The sequence below is a fragment of the Sciurus vulgaris genome (assembly GCF_902686455.1).
Source record: "Sciurus vulgaris genome assembly, chromosome: 13".
Classification (NCBI taxonomy): Eukaryota; Metazoa; Chordata; class Mammalia; order Rodentia; family Sciuridae; genus Sciurus; species Sciurus vulgaris.
In genome coordinates, this window is record NC_136474.1 from 79,094,296 (window position 1) to 79,115,614 (window position 21,319).

General features: G+C 40.5%; 1 long non-coding RNA gene across 1 annotated transcript; it reads right to left on the reverse strand.

Moving 5' to 3' along the window:
- Positions 1 to 1,855: 1,855 nt before the first annotated feature.
- Positions 1,856 to 20,895, reverse strand: LOC306643317. The gene is made up of 4 exons (XR_013758889.1): positions 20,853 to 20,895; positions 19,283 to 19,421; positions 3,056 to 3,237; positions 1,856 to 2,262 (listed from the first exon to the last, which is right to left on the reverse strand). It is a non-coding gene; the product is annotated as an uncharacterized lncRNA (long non-coding RNA).
- Positions 20,896 to 21,319: the final 424 nt, after the last annotated feature.

Below are 21,319 nucleotides of genomic sequence, written 5' to 3' on the forward strand. Positions count from 1 at the left end.
CCTGTGCCTGTCCTTTCCACTTCTGACCCCTTGCTACATCCTCTCTCCGGCTATTTGGAGAGCAATGATTTGGTTCCTCTGGAATTCCTCCCAGTTCATATAGTTGATGATACTCGTTGCTAATTTGGGGTGCCAGAAATGCCGGCCAAAGCCCGCGGTGAGCTCATGTCAGCCTTCAGCCTCCTACTCACTGGCTTCTTGGCAAAGAGGGAAATGTGATATTCTCGGCTGTCACTGGTCGTCCTTTGCCATGGGGGTCCCGTCTCGCTGCAGTCTGACTCCCCTGGGGGTCTGACCTGAATTAACTCCTTAGTTTATTTCAGATACTTGTCAATGCTCACTCATCAGCATCTTTGGGGCAACTCTGAAGTGGGGCTTCTGGATGCAGCCTGAGGTCAAGGGCACTGAGGCTGGGATGGAGGGGTTACCATCTTGCTGTTCACCCTGTTGCCCTCAGAGCCTTCCTTTCCTCCTGGACAATCTTGTGTCTAGAATTAAGAGTTTGGCCCATTGCACAACAGCCAACAGCCATGCTTAATTCTTTGGTCTGAAGAACATTTAGCACATTGTTGCCAGTCAGAATATATTAAATAGAAGTTGTGACCATGCTCCCATAGAACAATAATTAGAAGAAGATGGATCATGTTTCTTGGTGGTACTGTCCTCAAGATTTAGGTAGCCCATGGGGTTGGAAGGCCAGGTGCAGAAATGAGTCCCCAGGTGGGGCTGCGATGTCAAGGTGCCACCTGCTACTGCATGTCTGTCCTTCATCAGGAAGCCTGGTCATTGCACACCCTGGGCTGCCTGCCTGCTGACCAGCCTGTGGACACCAGCAGCTGCCCCCTGCCCCCTACTCCAGATGCACAACTGGAATTTACTTCCAAACTGCACACGTTGGGCACATATTTTCATTTTCTTCCTTCTTAAAGTGAAATCTTTCTTTTTATCCTCAACTGAGGGACCCTAATAACATTTTTCATTGAATCCACACCTGAACACCATTACTTACCTATCAGAAATCAGGAATCAATTATTAGCCTTATTCAAGTCTGTATACCCAGAGCCTAGAAATACTAGAAATGCTTAGCAAAGTGAAAACATTCAAAATGTGGTTTACTTAAGGGAGGTATATTAATTGAGTTTCCATTGCTATAACAAAATACCTGAGTCTGGTTACTTAAAGAAGAATATTTGTTTATTAAGATTATAGTTTTGGAGGTTGAAAGTCCAAAATCAGAAGACCCCTTCTGTTTAGTCTCTGGGAAGGCCTTCCTTGGCTGGGTCACAAAATGGTAGAGAAGCAGAAAAGGAAAACAGCCATGTATAGAAGAAATGAAGCATATGGGATAACCTCACTTTATATCAACCCACTTTCTAGAGAAATAACTCACTCAAGAGACCACCATTACTCTCTTCTAAGGGTGATGCCCCCAATTGACTTAATGATCTTCTATTAGGCCCCACCTCTTAAAAGTTCCACCACCTCTCAAACCAGCCCCACTAGGAAGCAAGATTCCAGCAAGTGAAACTTTGGGGTATACTCAAATCATATCCAAACATGCCAGGAGGAAAGAGGAATGAAGGGAGAGGAGAGGGAGGAAGAAAGGAAAGAGAGTGGGGTGATATTTACTGACATTCTAAAACCCAAATGCTCCTTGGGTCATTCCAAGATTTCCAAAGTGACTAAACATAAAAGACCACTAATTTTACCGCCTGCTCCTTGGTTGTATGCTGATGTGACAAAGATGTGGAGAGGCTTGGAGGAGCAGAATACCAACAGCAACAACAGTAGTGATTTTTGAGAAACTTTTATAAAGTTATTTGACAAACCTTTTACAAGCATGGACTCCCTGGATTTTCAAAACAATGCTATGATAGTAGTAATACTCTTATCTCTATTTTATAGATGAGCAGAAAAAATTTAGAAAGATTAGAAATTCCTTAGGATTACTGAGACTTCTTTTGACCGTCTCTAAAGGTTCCATGTCCCCTCTGTCTCTGAGACAGTAGAATGTGAGGAAGACGGGCTCAGTGTCCCCCTACCCCGCTGTTCTGACGCTGATGCTCTGGTATACTGAATCCTTACAACTCCACTTTAGTCAGGATACCCTGCCTGTGGTCCAGGATTGCCTACACTCTCTTCCCTGCGGTCTGCTAAAACAGTCCTGTTTCTTCTCCTCATTGTGTTCTTATCTTCTGATGGGGGTGACAACAGTTCCGTCTCTTTCAGCTGGATGCCACCAAGACTTTTCTGAGTTGCTGCTATGGAGACAAAGCACAGGTATCATTTCCATTTGCCACTACTTACTATTAAAAGACAGGCACGGAATGTGAGCCCAAGATGTTCAGTGAATCAACCTGGAACTTACCCCTTTTTAAAAATTCTAATAGAGGGTAATTCATGCAAGTTTGTTGGCAAGCCATCTGCCTCAGGGACTGAGCACAGGTTAGATAATTAAACTCAACCTGTTCTTGCATGGCTGTCTGACTTACATTTACCTCGTCTCAGACTCCTCGCCTCCAAAAACCCACTCTCCAAACTGGTTAACTCATTGTTCCCCCCAAACACCTGTCCCACCTTCTTATTTTTGCAATGCCATCCCATCCACCTGGAATGCCCTTACTTTCCTCTCTCTCTCCAAATCCTTCTCATTTGCTGTGCAATATGTTCCCCAACCACCTCCTCACAGTTATCTGTCTCTCTCCTGAATTCCAATAGTAATGAATTTCATAGAATCCGGCTGGTAATTAATCATGTGCCACCTTATGATATTTCTTCCATTGTTACCTTGAACTGTTATTTAAATCTTGAATTCTAACATAACTGTTTCCATATGTTTGTCTTGTTTCCTTAATTGGAATATAAGTTCTTCAAAGGCAGGAGATATATTATGTAATTGCATCCTCTTTAGGACCTAGTATGGTGCTAGTTTGCTGATGTCTTTTTTTCTTTTCTTCTTTCCATTCTTTTTTTTTTTTTTTTTTTTTTTTGCCAGTTGGGTAACCAAAATTATAAAGGACTTCATTCAGTTATGTTGGTAATAATAGAGCCTACCTACTGTGTGAGGCATGTGTGGGGATTGCAGAATGTGAGGTCTTCTGCAACCCAGAGAACTGAGAAATGGTTGGGAAAGGGAGCCATGCTGACAGCAGAGCCAAGGCTGGAAGGTTCTAGAAGGAGTCCACTAGCCAGATCTGGGCCAGGAAGATTTCATTCTTCCTTCCAAATGAGGGCACCTTACATCAAAAAAAAAAAAAAAAAAAAGCCTCCATAAATCATCCTCACTTTTCTTCCTACCTGTCTGTCACTCTCTTATAACACACATATTTCTGTTCCCATCTCAAGTCCTCATAAGACACAACCTAATAATTCTACTATGGCTGTGGCCTCTTTCTCTACTATTTCAAGGCAAGGATTATGAACCCTTATGGCGCAGAGAAATATTTTTAAATGTCTTCATGAATTTAACACACACAGTGGATATCCTCTGAAATGACCCTCAGGACCCCAGGCCTCTATCTTCATTGACAACCTCATGAAGTTTCCTCTCCCGAGCATGGGCTGGAACTAGTGACACACTCGTAAAAGGAAGAAGACCCTCTTAGGTATGCCTTGATTAGGTTACAGCAATGTTTTACTTCCCATCTTGCTCACCTTCCCTGCCCTCTTCCTTTGGGGCTTCCTGCTGGGAGAAACCTGTTGGCAAGTCGTGAACAACCCTACAGAGAGGCACATGTGGCGGAAAACAGATCTCAAGGGCCTGCCGTCTGCCTTGTGAGCGAGCTCAGATTTTTCACCATTTGTATCTGCACAGCCTCAGCTGACACCTTAATGGTAGATCCCGGGCAGAGAAACAAGCTAAGTGGCCAAGATTCCTGAGTCACACTACCTGTGAGATGAGAAGCATTTGCTGTTTTAAGCCACCAAGTTTTTAGAATAATTTGTTATGCAGCAATATATAACTAATACACTCTTTAGTTATGGTAAACCATTCAGAAATGACCAAGATCTGAGTACCTCTGATTTTAACATCTTCCTTCTATGAGCTTGACTACTCTAGATAGTTCATTTCTGATAGAATAATGAGTTGGTACTGAGTGGTTGCTGTGTCTCTTATTTGTTATTCTTTCATCACAGTGAAACTGGCTGATGAATAGCAATAGATCATGAGCCAGGCAACAATTTCATGGCTAGATAACTCTTTGGTCAAATAAGCATCACGGGATGATTCACTTAGGCTGCTCCAATTCTCAAGATAATTGGCGGAAAACTGTTACCAGCAGTGGCGTCATCTCCAAAGTAAAGCAAAATTCTAATAATTACTCAAGCAAGATCAAAGCTATTATTTCTCTACTTGAGATTTTACTTTCCTTTGCAGAACAAATTTCATGTGTTTAAGGCTGAATTGGGATCATCCAATCACAGCCCACAGGTGAAATCTACACTGCCACGATTTTTGACCATAAAGTCTTAATGGAACACAACCCTGTTCATTTGCTTAAATGTATCTATGACTGCTTTTGTGCTGCAAGGACTGCATTGAATTGTTGAGGCAGAGATGTTGAAATCTACAGACTTAATCATCTGGCTCTTTACAGAATAAGCACATGGACCCCTGCTCTAAAGCAGTGATTTATACACTATATTTGAAAGAACACTTTCTATGGGGTGTTTAAAAATGGTCACGGAAACAGGGGGCTCTGTGCTCAACAGTTTAGGGAATACTGGGTTAAACAAAGTTAAACAAGTGGCTTTGCTATATCCACTTCTTCTCTGAGCTCTAAATCTCAAAGAGGAGAACACTGAAAGCCACATTTTTACAGGGTTTTGTCGGTGGAGTTCAGTGTCAGAGTATTTCCAGGGACTAGTGTCCAAGTCAGTATGAAGTACTACTTCAGAGCTATGGAAGCATTTCTCTTTTCAAGTATCACCTTTGCAAATCATGGAACCAGACATAAGCATCACCAATTTTTGACCTTTAGAAGCGTCTGCAACAATTTGAAAATGCACATATAATTGGCCTTACTAATCATGAGCCCAATATACCACAGACATTTGGAAAGTCAGGTAAGTGTAAACATGAAGTTGCTTGTAGGTAGCAGGCTTAGTTTCTGCAGAGCTAGTCACGCTCAAAAGAATCTTAAAGTTGCAAGAGCAACTGATATTCTGTGCCAGTAGGTCTCAAGTCTTGTACCATGAAAATGGCCATATTTCACAAGGGGATAGTGTGGATGTCTAATCCTCTATAGCTAGAAATGACAGAGGATCTAGAGTTTAACAATAAATTTGAATAGAAAAATGGATTCTGCTACCAAAAACAAGTTTGGACATCTTCATTCCAGTTCAAATCTTTATTCTAGAAATGAGAAATGGGACAAAGAGGTCATAGGTGATCTGTCACAAAGCCATGGCTCTGGACCCCGGTTATGACTGTTCATCCCTTATGCACCGTTTTCTGTTTGTGGTCTTTAGGACACATTTTCTGTTTGGCTGGGTAGGGTCGAGGAGCTAGTCTGAAGCCTAGAAAAGTGTTAACTTATAACCTCAGCCTCAGTCATGATAGGATGAGAAGAAGAATGCCAGGGAGAGTTGAGTGAGGCCAAATGAAGAGAATAAATTACAAAGTATAATAGGATGTAGAGTGAGATGTTTCCAGTTGTCCCAGAATCATGGCCAAGGACCAAAGGTGAGCCTGGCTGTTGGCGGTAAGCTCCTCCCACAGCGCTCCCTAGAGGCTCCATCTCTGAACTGTTCCCAGTCGGAATAAGGAGAGAATGAGTTGGGGATGGTTCACTGGTGGTGAAGTCCACGTGAGTGAAAATAATCTTTTCCTTCATTTTTCTGTCATTGTGGATGGTGTCTTTCTCTCCCCAACACCAAGAAAGACAATTTCCAAGAAAACCAGGAATAAATGCTGAAGGTGACTTCGGGAAAAGCAGGTGATCCCTGCAAGTTACACTGCAGACATGAAGGCCGACTCTGGCGCTGCCCCAGGAGTGTTCTAGGAAATCGGAGCCGTAATGAGCTATCCTTTCCAGTCTCAAAGCCTGCAGAGGTGAGAAGAGAGGGTGTGTATTTGACATATGTCACTGGAGTCTTTGAGGAAGTACATATTTGAGTATAGAGGATAGTGTTCACTTAGACACCAGAAATATCTGAAAATAGTTCTCTAGCTCAGAAACACAAGTCATCAGGACTCATTATGCAATAGACCTGAAATGAGATGCCAGCATCTCAGGTCTCTGTGGGTTTGGGAAACAGAAGAGGACTCCAATAGCTCCTGTAGCTCCAGCAATGGGGAAATTGGTAGAAAGAGAGAGACCATAGAACCGCTATGGACCACTGGACCATAGACACTGGACCACTTAATGGGAGGTCCAATACAGACAAGGAGTTGGGGATGATCGTCACTGCTCAAGGGCAAGTTGTAGCTGCCCTCCGTGGGGAAGCTGGAAGTTTCCAGTGATAAAGGAGTTCAGGATGAAGCTGCATACTGTGATGCAAACACACACACACACACACACACACACACACACACACACACACCAGCTATGTGGAAGTTGCCTGCCATATGACCTGAGAAGGACCAGTTTGAAGGATAGATCAACACCCCAATTCGGCTACTCCCCAGCTGACGGTGCTACACAGGGCCAGAGTAGCATTCAGGAGGTGGGTGACATTAAAGGAAGGAGTTCAAAAAAAGAAGGAAAAAAGTAAGTTCCTGAAGAACACCAACCTTCTCTAGAGCCACTAACGCCTCTGAGTGGAAGAATCAAATGCTGGAGGAGAGGACGCATGTTTTGAATCTGATTGGAGACGGAGGTATCGAAATAAGTGGGACTGAGACTTAAAGACAAAATGAACTGTTCGAATGACCAAAAGTGAAAGGAAAGGCAGAGAAACCGGACAAGCTGCACCTGAGAGTCACTTCCCAGCAGGAAACAGGGTCAACATATTCCAGTTTAAGGGACTTACTGAATAAGTATAAAACTATTTCCTTTTATACCCACACCAGGTTGAAACTCCCTACTAAGTCTGTGAAATAAGGTAGACACCTAAAAAGAATTTCTGTTTGTATTTCTGATGCTTTTCTTTCAAGAGACTCTGAAGACGACATGCAAGTGTTTTTTCCGTGTGCAAATGAGCCATGGAGGGGAGGCAATGCTGGTATCATGGGACTCTCGCTCCGTCCCCGCCTTCTGTCTTCCACTCACATCACGAGGCAGCTCACTCCCCCTCAGACCCAAATGTGATCCGTTTTTAATTGGGAACAGAACTTTTCAATTCTTGAGCCCAAAACAAATTAAAAAGTAGAAGGAAGAGGGAAGGGAAGGAAAGGAGAAAGTTTTGTTTTTTCCCTAATTTGAGAATCTGTGAATTCTCACTGGTTTTATCAGTACCAAGATTTTGTTTGGTTTTGTTTTGTGGGGTTTTTTTAAAAAAAAAATTTTTTTTCACAGTTCACTATTCAAGCCTAAATTTATCTGTTTTAAAAAATCCATCTGGCTTTTGTGTTAAGGAAGCCCACACAAGCCTGCACCAACCATTTCCAGAAGCAACCAAGAGTTATCAAATGGAACGAGTTTCCAATGAAGGGACAGCAAGCTAATTAAGAACTGAGTTTCTTAATCAGGAATAAAGCACAGTGCAGAGTTGAAAACTGCCAGTTCATGAAAGTTTCAAAGACTAAAACAGTTTGGGAAAAGGGGGGAGAAAAAAGAATAAATTACTTGGCCAGTTTTTCAAGTTCTACCCCCAACATAAATATATCTATTCCCATTTATATCAACAGACAAATGTAAATATCACTCAATCTTGAGTTAACATTTTCATGAAAATGAAATATAAATAATCCTGAATATAGAGACCAAGTATAAAGCATATCAAAATATAAATATAACAAAGCTAGAAATAACATTACATTATACTCAGTTTCAAGAGACTCACTGGTTTTCTTCAGTAACTTTATTTTTCTGCTTCCATCATACTTAGATAGAATTTCCTCTTTATTACTCTTGACAAGATTTAATTTTCTTTTTTACCAGTGGACAAATAATGTTGAATAAAGTGGAAGCTTTCTGCAAGAAAATAATTTTGTCTAAGTGATTCTAGTACCAATGAAATGCATTATTATTTGTCTTTATTTTTTTGTATTTTATAATGATGTTAATGGACAAAGAAAATGGAGGAAATAATTTAGGAAAGATTGATATTTTTCCTAGTTATTGGAAAGCTTGTGGATTTAAAGTGTATAATGTCTTCCTGCTATATTGGCTTGATCTAAAGACGGGACTGACCAACGTAGGAGTTAAAGGTCTAAAGCTCTTTTCAACGCTGCCTCAGATGTCTTGGGGAGACGCTTTATCATATGGAACCTCATCACTTCTCAGAACAAGAAAGCTGTTGATAACCAAACCAACCTCTAGGAAACGAAATCAGAATCCATTTGGGGAATGTTTCTTTGAGTTTTATAAGGACATGGCGTGCTGTAATTATATGATATGGCAAAGTGAAGCCAGGGTGTGGCTGTGTTGAAACATTTCTTTGGTTAAAGGGAAACAAGCAATGCCTTCAAGATCTCTCACTCTTTCTGAAAGCAGATTTCCTTGGAACCAGGAAAATCAAATTGTTGCAAATTATAGAATTGGTGAGAAAGCCAAGAGATGATGGAGAATTTTCAGGAGGGCATAACAGACAGGCTTGAAGAGCTCAGTGTGTGTGTGTGTGTGTGTGTGTGTGTGTGTGTGTGTGTGTGTGTGTGTGAGAGAGAGACCCACGAAGTTACACCCTCACAGTCTTCACAGCCATCTGCTCCCTCCATCCTCCATGATTCCCACAAACATATTTCAAAAGTTGAATCTACCCCTCAGTGAGTTTAGGAACATTCAGCAGGATGTTCTGGAAGGGATCAGAAATTTCACCAATGAAGCCTCCATTCTGTCTCCAGAAACAATCCCCCTCTCATTTTTTCAATGAACAACCTACCTTTCTCATCCTTATCGCTTTTCATGGTACTCACAGAAGCCAGCAGAGAATTTAAACAATAGCTGCAACGTCCATCCCTTTTCTTCCAGTTGCACTTCCACCCCAAACTCCAGGCCTGGTAACCATCATGTCATCCTTCCTCGCCTGCAATCAGCTGCTGCTGGACCCCTGTCCTTCCCTCTGGATTACCTTTAAAGTCTTCTCCGTGGCCAGACTGAATGTAGTCAGAGGGAAAGCAGAGCACCTACTCTCTGCTGAAAACTTTCCAGTGACTTCACACTGCATTCTGAATAATAATAATAATAATAATAATAATAATAATAATAACCCAAACCCCGTTTAACAGCTGCTAAGACTTTATTTAGTTTCCTCTACTCTCGCCCTTTCAGTTGTTTCCCCTTATTCTAGAACACACACTATTTTCAAAGAATATTGTTCCGCCATTAGTCAGTTATTACCCCTACAGGTTTTTAATAGGAAGTAACAATGGGCTTAGTTAACTTTAGTCCTCTGTGAATAACAGGAGTAAAACCTCCTGCAAAGGTTTGTGCTATTTTCTAGGCAGAACGCTGGTTTATTTTATTTACATAGAAATTTTGTTTACAACATCAATTCTATTAGGTTTGTAGAAATTGAACGTTGGCCAAATATCATGAGACTCAGAGCAGAAGACACAAAAAAAGTAGTTACTATTTAAAGAAAAGAGGCAAAGCTATCCCTAACCTGTGAAGATAATTAGTTTTTGTTCAAACCAAGAACTTTCTTTATCTGGCTTAGCCTTGTCATTTCTATAAGAATAAATGTACTTAGTGTCCATATACATATAGTTAGTCCTTCATTTTTATAAGAAGCTGTGTAATTATTTTAGATTGCTGTGCACAGTATATTCCAAAGTTACCTTTATCTTATGAAAGTCTGAATTAGTTTGGCAATTTTTAAATTATTTTGACATCATTCTCTGATTTTTAATAGGTAGTTCATTTCCTGTTTCCATGTACCTCTTGATGACTCTGTGAAAGCTTGGATTACTTTTTCTCTCTGGTTCCCAAACCACAAATGGGAAAAACTGCAATCCTGCAGTGACCACATAAGCTTCCTAAATATTTTTACAGATTCTGTGATTTCTTTCTTTGCTGAACTGAAGGAGAAATTTTCATGACATTTTCCCTTCTGGAATGCAGAATTAATCACATCTCTGTTTACGCATACTTGTTGGTACCCAGCAGTCCTACTACTTTCATGGGTCCCATAACAATGTGGCTTTTTATGCACTCCACTTTCTGAGATTTGCGTGTCTCGTGGCCCATGAATCGGAAAGCATTCCCTCTTCTCCCACTCTGTTTGAATTTTGTCATACCTTAAATTTCCCAAGTTTGAGTCAGTCACCTATTAATCTCTTCAACAGACTTCTGAACTTGGGACTGAAACACACCCTCCAATAATGTGGAAGAACACTTTGGAAAGCTCAGGTATCTGTGGCATCAACGCAGGGTGTGAAGCATGGGACTTGGCCAGCTCACCCAGCAGTCACTTGTCAAGGTGCTTGGTTTAAAGGACGAAAGGCAGCAATTTTCAATGGGACCAAGGAAACCACTTCCTCCCAGCTGTCTCCTTTTGCTCTGATTAAGGAAGATGTCCCTGATTTACCTGGTGTCCCTGATTTAAGGGAGTTGTTCTCAAAGGGCAGTATTGGCATCTTCTCAGAAACACAAATTATTGGGCCCTACTCCAGACTTCCTGAAATGGAAATCCAGCAATCTATGTTTCAACAACCTGTTCAGGTAATTAAAGTGTGAGAACCTTTAGACTAAGGCTATGTTTTTGTTAGAACTAAAAGTGAAACCCACATATTACTTACTTAACCCCACCAGGGCTTTTTGGAAATCTGCATTTTCTGGTCCCTATCATGAGATAGCTGTTTTAGGTTCTCACTGCCCAGGTAGTGCTGGAAAAGACCCATGGTAAGAAACATGCAAAGTCCATTTGGGGCCAACAATCTGGACCAATGACTGTCGAGAATGTTTACAGGCTACAAGCAGACCAATGGCTGACTAGGATGTTCGCAGACTGATGATCTGGGTTGTAAAATGGTGTGTGTGGTGGGGTTGGTCAGAATACTGGCCACAGTAAAATGTCAGATCTGATGCCAATAGCTACTCCTCCTAGGACCTCAATGGACTACCCTAAAGGCCTAAAACGTGATTATCATTACCTCAGGCAGGATGGCTAGATGATGCTGTGCTCACAAACAGCCCCCAAATCTTAGTGGTTCAAAACCACAAACGATTACTACCATTCACATATCTACTATGAACTGGGGGGAAAGAACCCTGTTCAATGTAGCGATCCTCACTGGGTAACATTGCCTGGCACTGAATGTATCTTGCCTCTGACCATGGCACAGGGAAGTCACATGTGGCAAGGCACCAACTGTCTCATCAAACTTCTCTTCAGAAGTGACACATGCTAGTTCCCCTCCCGTGTCACTAACCAGAGCAGCCGACATGGCCATGCCTGTCTTCCATGGAGCACCAAAGTATAATCCCCCAGGAGAACTGACTACTGCTGAACAGTAATGTAATCCTACTCCACCATGCAAAGAGCTAGACCACTAATGTAGAGTTTTAGACTCCATGATGAATAATGAGAAACATTTGTGCGTGTGTGTATGTGTGTGTGTGTGTGTGTGTGTGTGTGTGTGTGTGTGTGTTGTTATGTTGAGTGGGTCCAGAATGGAAAAGTTTCTCTGAGGAAGGCTGCTTCATGTTCTCAAGAACACCACAGAGAACATTTCCTAGAGGTAAAGGAAACCATGTTATGTGTTGGCTACTATGCCACAGTATCTATATCTTCACTGAATTTTAGCAACAACCTTATATAGTAGAGAAGGGAGGTATCCTTGTACAGACAAAGAAGCCAAAGTGCAAAGCAATTTAATAATGCACCTCTAGTGACAGAGGATGTGATAGCACTGGGATGCTAATTTTCTGGGTCCCCTCAAAACTAGAGCTGTTCTCTGGGAAATCCAGGGCTGAAGAGAAGATACCCATAACAAGGGGAATTATGGATTTCACAGGTATCCAGGTTTCTGGTGAAGAATCATGGAGTCAGTTTTAGTCCAACATGATTCTTATTATCAAAGGAAAACTGGTTTTCACCATAACATTTTCTGAATTTTAATCAGGAAGCAGTTCTTCAAATACAAGTAGAGACTGTATTACAATAGTCCCCTTATCCACAAGGAATACTTCCTAAGACCCCCAGTGGATGACTGAAATCATGGATAGTCTAGAACACTTTACACATGTGCTATGGCTTTCCCTATAAACATATAACTATGATAAATTTTCATTTATAAATTAAGCACCATAAGAGATTAACATCAGTAACTAATTATAAAATAAAACAATTATACTAATGTATTATAGTAAAAGTTATTTAAAACTTATGAATCATTTCTGGCATTTTTTACTTAATAGTTCAGACCACAGTTAACTGTGAGTAATTAAAACCATGAAAAGGGAAACCACAGATAAGAGGGGACTAACTACTATACTTTTATGAATGACTATCAAGGAGACCATTTGTATCTAGACTGTCTCTAGATGAATGAAACCAATAAACTAGTTTAATGACCCCAATAAACTCCACTGTTTCTGTAAAGAATACATCAGAGCTTTAATAGCAGGAAGCCATTTTGGTTTAAATTATTAGAGGTCTAGCAAAAGTAAACCTCCTTAGCTATATTTAAAGTCCTAGGCCATCAAATAACAAGCACCATTAACGCACCTGAGAAGTATCATCAGGATTGCGGGAAGCAGAAGTACACAAAGCACCTTGCAAAGCAGGTAGCCAGCAGATCACCTTGTCAACCTCCATCCAAAAGTGCTTACCTCACTCAGAAACAGCACCAAAGCCCTGCATGCAAACACATCATGAAATTATGTCGATGTGATGCTGAACTCAGCAGCTCCATCAGCAGGGCACCAGCTGACTTCAAACGCCTCCCAAGAACACCCTGAGCTAATAAGCAGGAGTGCTGTCCAGGATCAACCCCCAAACATCCCTGGATGCAGACTCCGAAAGCCCAAGAAGAGATCTTTCAAGAGTAATTGAGAAGGCACAGCCCCTTCCAAAAGGATACAGGGCACTGGGACAGCTACATATTGCTCAGTTGTCTTATAATCCCCAAACATAATTCACAATTATAAAACAAGACAATTTCTCAGAAATCTGTTTTTATTATCAAACCCACTAGAAGTACACTTGGAGAAGAGATGATCTTACCGAGGACAAATGTCACAATAACGAAGCATGGCAGTATCAAAAACAACTTTTTGTTTTTCTTTCAATTCCTAGGAGAGACTTGGGTTAAAATAATATAAACTTGGAAGAATTCATGTGCAAGTTATGGAGCTAGCATAAATTAATCTCGAGGACAACAGCCTGTAATGTGTTCACTTGCTATCCAAATTCTATAGGAATGATAAATTCAGCCTGACTTTAATTACTATGGTATCTTACTATGTTTTTGAAAACGTACATACATAAATCTTAAAATTCAACAAATAATAAGGCAAAACAGCTGAACACACACGCAATTTTGGGAATACTCTGAACTTGCTGATGGTCCTATCATTAGCTTGTTAAAATCCACCAGCTCATCCTATAATTTTCCCTTTACTGTGCTACAAACTTCCTCTTCATCCCAATGATACTGCTGAACTAGTTTCATATATCACACACAGAACATTTCTCCACGTTTTCCAGATGGTAGTTGATAAAATGGGAACAAAAGAAAGGCATAACAAAGAAAAGTAGATGTTTTTCTACTTTCATTGTTGAAACAACTTCTCATTTGGTAGAGAAACATATGAACCCTTATAGGAATAATGCAAAACCTCTAAAGATATGGTTCATTCTGATGAGATATTCATCAGACCCATAGATTCAGGCTACTCTTTGTTCCTCAGCCAACCCCTACAAGCCAAGGGTAAAGATTTCCTTAACTCAGGGCTAAGTTATTATGAGTGTGGGCTACATGGAAACCAGCAATGGTTTAGGTAAGTGGTTTAGAAGTAATTAGACTCATCTCTGTATTTATCTATATTTCCTTGATCACCGAAAGAAAAAATATGCATACACACAGTGATAGCAATTGAAAAATTTTAAAGTCAATATTTATAGACTTCAAGACCATTAAGATATAAAATTACCAATTTCAGACTTGTCAAAATAATATTTGAATAGGTCATTTAAGAAATACTGAGTTAGAATATGACTTTTCTAAAACCACTCATAAAAAATTGACTTTCTCCATGAAGGTAACTCTGAGACGATGTTGATTTTCCTTTAAGATATTTGGATATAAATATCTACATTTTACAGGTCATTTATTAGGCAAACACACAAAATATGATAGTATTCAAAAATTAATTTGCAAAATTAGTACAACCACTTTGGAAAACAGTATGCATTCCTCAAAGGCTAGGAATGGAATTACCATATGACCCAGCTGTCCCACTCCTTCATATTGAATCCAAGAGAACTAAAATCAGCATAGTATAGTGATACAGGCACACCAATGTTTATAGAAGCATAATTCACACTAGCCAAGTTATGGAAACAGCCCAGGTATCCATCAACAGATGAATGGATAAAGAAATTGTATATCTACACAGTGGGGTTTTACTCAGATATAAGGAAAAATGAGACTATGGCATTTGCTGATAAATGGATGGATCTAGAGAACATCAGGCTAAGTGAAATAAGCCAGACTTGGAAAGTCAAGGGTTGACTTGACTAGACTACATTTTCTCTCATATGTGGAAGCTAGAGTTTAAAAATAAGGAGATAAAAGGAATACCAGGAAATTAGAGGGCAGATCAGCAGATAAAAGGAAGGGGGTTGAAGGGAAGGGAGGAAGGATGGGGAAAATGGAGGAGCCACAGAAAGAAATTGACCAAATTATGCTGTGCACATATGTGAATATATCCCAGTGAATTTCACCTTTATGTACCAATTTAAAAAACAATAAATAAACAAATAATTCTAGTAGAATAGAAGAAGGGGGACAGGGGAAGAAGAAGGGGAGGCAAAGAGGAAGTACTGGGAACTAAAATAGAACCAATTGTATTCCATGTATGTATGATTTTGTCAAAACAGACCCCAATATTATGTATAATTATACTGTACTGATAAAAAAATTTTAAATTTTATTTTAAATGGGGAAAAGAAGTTAAAAAGCAGTAAATAAATCAAATTTTAAAAAAATATATTCATAATTAATCCCTCTCATTTCCAAGTAGTATTGGCCATTTTGTTGAATTTGCCCCCTGGAAAGGAGTTGAAAATGTTTAGCAGTCACAAAGGACTAAAACATGAGGACAAATCCACTTTGCATTTACTATCAAGACTTGTTCCAATGGTCAGGCAGGTAGTCTCATGATTCATAGGCAACACTTACTCTGAGTGCCATCTGGCCATGGCCTCCAGCAAGGAAGCCTGACTTTATCAATTCCAATTTCTCTGACCAGGAACGTCTCCCCAAACACGAGAGACTGGGTGACTTATAAACAACAGAAATCTATTTCTCACATTTCTAGAGGCTGGAAGTTTGAGGTAAGGACGCCAGCATGGCCAGGCTCTGGTGAGGGCTGCAGATTGCTGTCTTCTTGGTGTGACCTCACTTGGTAGACAGCTCTTTAGGGTCACTTCCATAAGGGCACGAATCCCATCAAGAGTGTTCCACTTTCACAATCTAGTCACCTCCCAAAGGTTCCACTTTTAAATTCTATTCCATTTGAGATTAGAGTTTTAACTTATGAATCTGGGGAGGACAGAGACATTTAGCTCTGCTACATCATCCCAAACAATGCAAAGCGAGAACCTACAGAGAGGGAGAAAATCTTTGCCAATCATACTTCAGATAGAGCACTAATCTCCAGAATCTATAAAGAACTAAAAAACTCTACGCTAAGAATAAAACTAATCCAATAAACAAATGGGCTAAGGAAATGAACAGACACTTCACAGAAGAAGATCTACAAGCAATCAACAGATATATGAAAAAATGTTCAACATCTCTAGTAATAAGAGAAATCAAATCAAAACTACCCTAAGATTCCATCTCACCCCAATTAGAATGGTGATTATCAAGAACACAAGCAACAATAGGTGTTGGTGAGGATGTGGGAGAAAAGGTACACTCATACATTGCTGGTGGGGTTGCAAATTAGTTAAGCCACTCTGGAAATCAATATGGAGATTCCTCAGAAAGCTTGGAATGGAACCACCATTTGACTCAGCTATCCCACTCCTCGGTTTATACCCAAAGGATTTAAAATCAGCATACTACCGTAACACAGCCACATCAATGTTCTTAGCAGATCAATTCACAATAAACTAGATTGTGGAACCAACCTAGATGCCCTTCAATTGATGAATGGATAAAGAAACTGTGGTATATATATGCAGTGTAATATTACTCAGCCATAAAGAAGAATAAAATTATGGCATTTGCTGGTAAATGGATGAAGGTGGAAAATATCATGCTAAGTGAAATAGGCCAAGCCCAAAAAACCAAAGGCCAAATATTTTCTCTGATAAATGGATGATGATACATAACGAGGGGGGATGGCCAGGGGGTGGGGAGAGAAGAATGGAGGAACTTGGAATGGTGTAGAGGAAAATGGGGTGGGAGGGGTGGCAGAAGGAAAGATAGTAGAATGAAACAGACAGTATTTCCCTATGTATATGTATGATTACATGAATGGTGTGAATCTACATCGTAAACAACCATAGAAATGGAAAGTCATACCCTATTTGTGTATAATGAATCAAAATGCAGTCTGTAAAAATAAAAAATAATTTACATAAAAAAAGACATGGAACATTTTTTTCTTTTGTCAATGTTGACATAATTTACCACAATAAACTATGCCATTCTCTCAGTGTCAGGGTTTGACTCGTTAATGTCCCCACAAAGCTCAGGTGTTGTCCCCAATGCAGCAGTGCTGAAGGAGGGCTTTTAGGAGATGACTAAGCCACGTGGGCTCTGATCTCAGAATGGATCAATCCACTATGGAATATTAGCTTACTGGGTTTAGGCGAAGGAGCTTTGTTATGACAGCAAGCTCTCTTTGCTTCCCAGCTGCCAAGGAAGGAACATCTTTGATCCCCACCATGATGTCCTGCCTTACTAACAGGTCCAAAACAACAGAACCAAGTGACCATGGACTGAAACTTCTGAAACTGTGAGCCAAAAAAAAAAAAAAAAAAAAAAAAAACTTTCCTCCTTTAAACTGATTTTCTCAGGCATTTCATCATAATGACAGAAAGCTAACACAGTGTCCTAATTTTTTTTCAGACTTTGCTTATTTTCTTTGAGTGGTGGAGACCCAGTTTGTTGGTGGATGCGCATGGAGTCTATGAAGTTGTTCACAATCCACATTACTAAAATCATATGGTATCAGACACCATTCCGCAAAGCTCATGCAGGAAATGTGAGGCTATTAATCTGAATGCTGATACATGTGTGTCCTCTTCATTTTATAATTTAAATAACTTCCCACATTAACCAAAGTCCATTGGTACAAACTTCATGCAGGAGCTAAAACGTATTGACTACTTATGTGCCAGGTACTAAATATTTGTCATCCTATTTAAGCACCTCAGCTCCTTTTGGTGAAAGACTACATCTTTTCTACTGTCTTGTTTTTTATCATACCTGTGACAACACAGTGGTCACCTGGCAATAAGTGACAAAGCAAAGTTAGGTTCAAACTCACATGTGTGACCCAGAGCCTGTGTTCTTTACGTATACCTGAGGCAGAGAAACAACCATCAGGGTGAGCAGAGAAATAAAGATGGGAATATAAGGTTCGAAAGTAATAATGGCAGCAACTGCCAGTTATAAGCATATGATCAGCAACCTCAGTGCATATCACTTCAGGAACTTGGAAGAAGGTTTGAAAAGGATGGGATTCTTATCAGAAAACATTTAGTGGAAAACAAATTCTGAACCTTGCTAACCCTGAGCAGAATACAAAGGTACAGGGGAATAAACATAAACACATCAGAATGGAGAGAGAACATTTGCAGAATTAAATCCAGATTGGTTTGAAAGAAGGACATATGCTGTAGACTGTGCTGCTCTTAATGGAGCCAAATCAATTCTCCGATTACTATGTTGTTGGGAGCAAGAGATGAAATGCTCTTTGAAAGCCCTTTGAAAAGAGAAAAGCTCTATCAAATGTACCAATTCATTAGTTTATTGACGAGAGCCCTGGACTGGGAATCAGGGAGACCTAAGTTCTCCTGTCAGCTTTGCCTCAAACTGACTGTGTGACCTCAGATCTCGCACTTAGATTTTGCAGTCCCCAATTTCAACAATGGAGAAATTCAGAGTTTGAACTAGGTGGTCTTATATATAGCTGTAAAATTTTATCCCAGCTACACTTACCATGGTATTCACTGCCATTTCTCAGCTGCCTCAAAGATCTATGCATTCAGGGAATTCCTGGATACCTGGAGTCCAGGGCGACAGGAAACCAGAGCTAAGGTTGGTTCCCTCAGCATTGTTCCAAGGAAGTTCTAAATTTGCACATTGTACAGAATCATGAGCAAGCCCCGCACACACACACACACACACACACACACACACACACACACACACAGAGACAGATGGCAACAAACTTGCTAACCTTTAAAAAGATTCCAGTCTGGCTGCCCCAGCAGCCTAGTGGCAGGAATCTGTGCCCAGAGGAGGAAAGACAGGTGAAAAACTCCCAGGCTGTGGCTCCGCTGCTGAAGATTCAGCAAGCTTCCTGCCCCCTGCCTGGAAAGGAGCAGCCATGTTTCTCCACAGCAACTGCCCAACTCCCTGGGGTCTGTGTGCCATGAGGACCTGAAGAAAGTGCCTGTTTTCTCTTGTTCCAGAACCATGAAAGGACAAGAAGCTATTATGAAAATCCAAGAGAGAAAGAAATCCCAAATAAGATTTTGGAACATGCTTATTTTCTTTGTGTGGTGGAGACCCAGTTTGTTGGTGGGTGTGCATGGAGTCTATGAAGTCAGGTGATTCTGCAAAGAAGGCAGAAGTCAGGTATCTCAACGAGCTTCATCCTCAGCAGAGGGGACACCTGGAAGGCCATTCATTGGCACCAAGCAAAACCTTTGAGAAATCTGCATGATGGAAAAACTTCATTTAAAACATGGATTCTATAACCAGATGAACTGGCTTTGTGTTAGGGGTTGCATTGTGTCCCCTGGAAAAAGAAATGTTGCCGTACTTACACCCAGTGTCTGTGAATGTCTTGTCATCTAAAGTAGCGACAGTTTTTGCAGATGTGGTTAAGTTAAGATGAGGTCATTCTGCTGGGCCTTCATCCAAAATGACTGATGTCCTTATGAGAAGGGGGAAATCTGGACACTGCTGTGGAGAGAAATGTGAAGTCAAGGCAGAGACAGACACAAGGACGCACAGGGACAACCACATGAAGCTGTAGGAGAAATGGGGACACAGGTTCAGGAATGCCTGGGGCCACTGAAGGCTGAAAGGCAAGGGTCTTTCTTTAGAGGCTCAGAAGGAAGACAGCCCTGCTAACCCATGATTTTAGACCTCTAGCCTCCAGAACTACAAGGAAATCCATTTCCGTTGTTTCAAAACAACCAGTTTGTGGTCCTCCATCATGGCAGACTTAGGAAATTAGTATGAGCTCCCTTTCAATTTAGCAGCCACTAACTGTGTGACCTCCAGTTTTCTAGTGTCTCAGAACTCACTAGCCTCATCTGCAAATGATGATAGCGTCTGCCTTGTAAAGTTGTCATTGAATATAATAAATTCAGTTAATTTATTTAATAATTAGGTTTCATAAATATGGGTCACAAGTGCAGTAGCAACTTACACACATGTTTGTCGTAAGTCCGTGATGGTGATGAGTCTACACTGCATCCTTTCAAAAAAATGACCGAGGGTCATAAATCTTCACTCTTTGAACCAAGAAGGCATTTGAAGCTAACTGTGTGAACAAGGTAGGCCATCCGCTTGAATTATATTGTTTTAAAACAAAAACATGATGCTACTTTAAAATAGCAGGAGTGGGTATACAAACGTGAAGGCATTTGAAAAGCCCAAGGTGCCAATAAATATAGATAAAAATGGTCTATAACCAAATTTATGAAGTATAAAAGAGACAGACATAGAAGGGAAATTTGTTCTCATGAGTGGGTACCCATGCATGTACCTGAGCCTGAATTCTCAGAAGGGCAGGGCTGCCTCTTCCAGGCCAATAGTTACAGAGAGCAAAGGCCCATCTGTGGGGATGCTTTTGGGCAGTGTCCATGCTGAGGTTCCATACAGAGGTCGTTCACCTGTGTAGCTGGTGTCCCAGGAACACCTGGGAAAATGCATAGACCCCAAGTAGGCTTAGATTTGCGTGTCAGCAAGAACAGGAAATGTTTTGCTCTAAGCACAGATATTCCTTTCTTGAGGGACAGAGGGACATTGTTTTAATTTGGGCAAGCTTTTTTCTGACAGTGTCAATAAATGAAAAACCCAGAAATCTTTAGTCATAACCCAGTTTGTACAGGTGCCTGGTAAGGAGAAAAGGGCTTATCTTGAAGAATTCTTGTACTCAGACACTGCAAAGAACACATCCTTTCAGGGACGAAAGACTCAATGAATTGTCTCTAAAAGACTTTCTTTTTTAAATTCATCTCTCAAGTAGGACAGGGAGTTTACAGGCTGGCTCTTGACAAAAGGTAAAACCAACAGACTTTGGCAAAGGGAGAAGTTTTAAGTGCTTCTCAAACTCAGCAATGAAATTATGTTCAAACCATCAATCACTATTTATTGAGCACTTACTCCATGCCTGGTCCCAAACTGTGGATGACAAGATTCATGTCCTTTGCATTTGAAAGAGAAAAATTAGTATGTTTTAGCACATACGGTGTTGCGGCCTCATGTTAATTCTTTCCACATTTATCATCTTGTGTATAATTCTCTCAACAATATCAAGCATATATCATCTCCATCATACAGATAGAAATATAATACAATAAGATGAAGTAAAAAAAATCATTAACTTTTTGAATTAGCTTAGCCTCATATAACAAAATACACGAGATAACTAACTTACAAGAGAAAAGTTTTATTCACAGTTCTGGAGATCCAGTGGACTCATTGCTTCCGGACTCTGATGGGCATGCTGGAAGATGGGGGAACCACTCACCTCACAAAAGGACAGAAGAGACCAGGATCCCCCAATTCCCTTCAGTGACCTCAGGACCTCCTGCTAGGCTCCACCTCTTCAAGGATCCACCACCCACCAA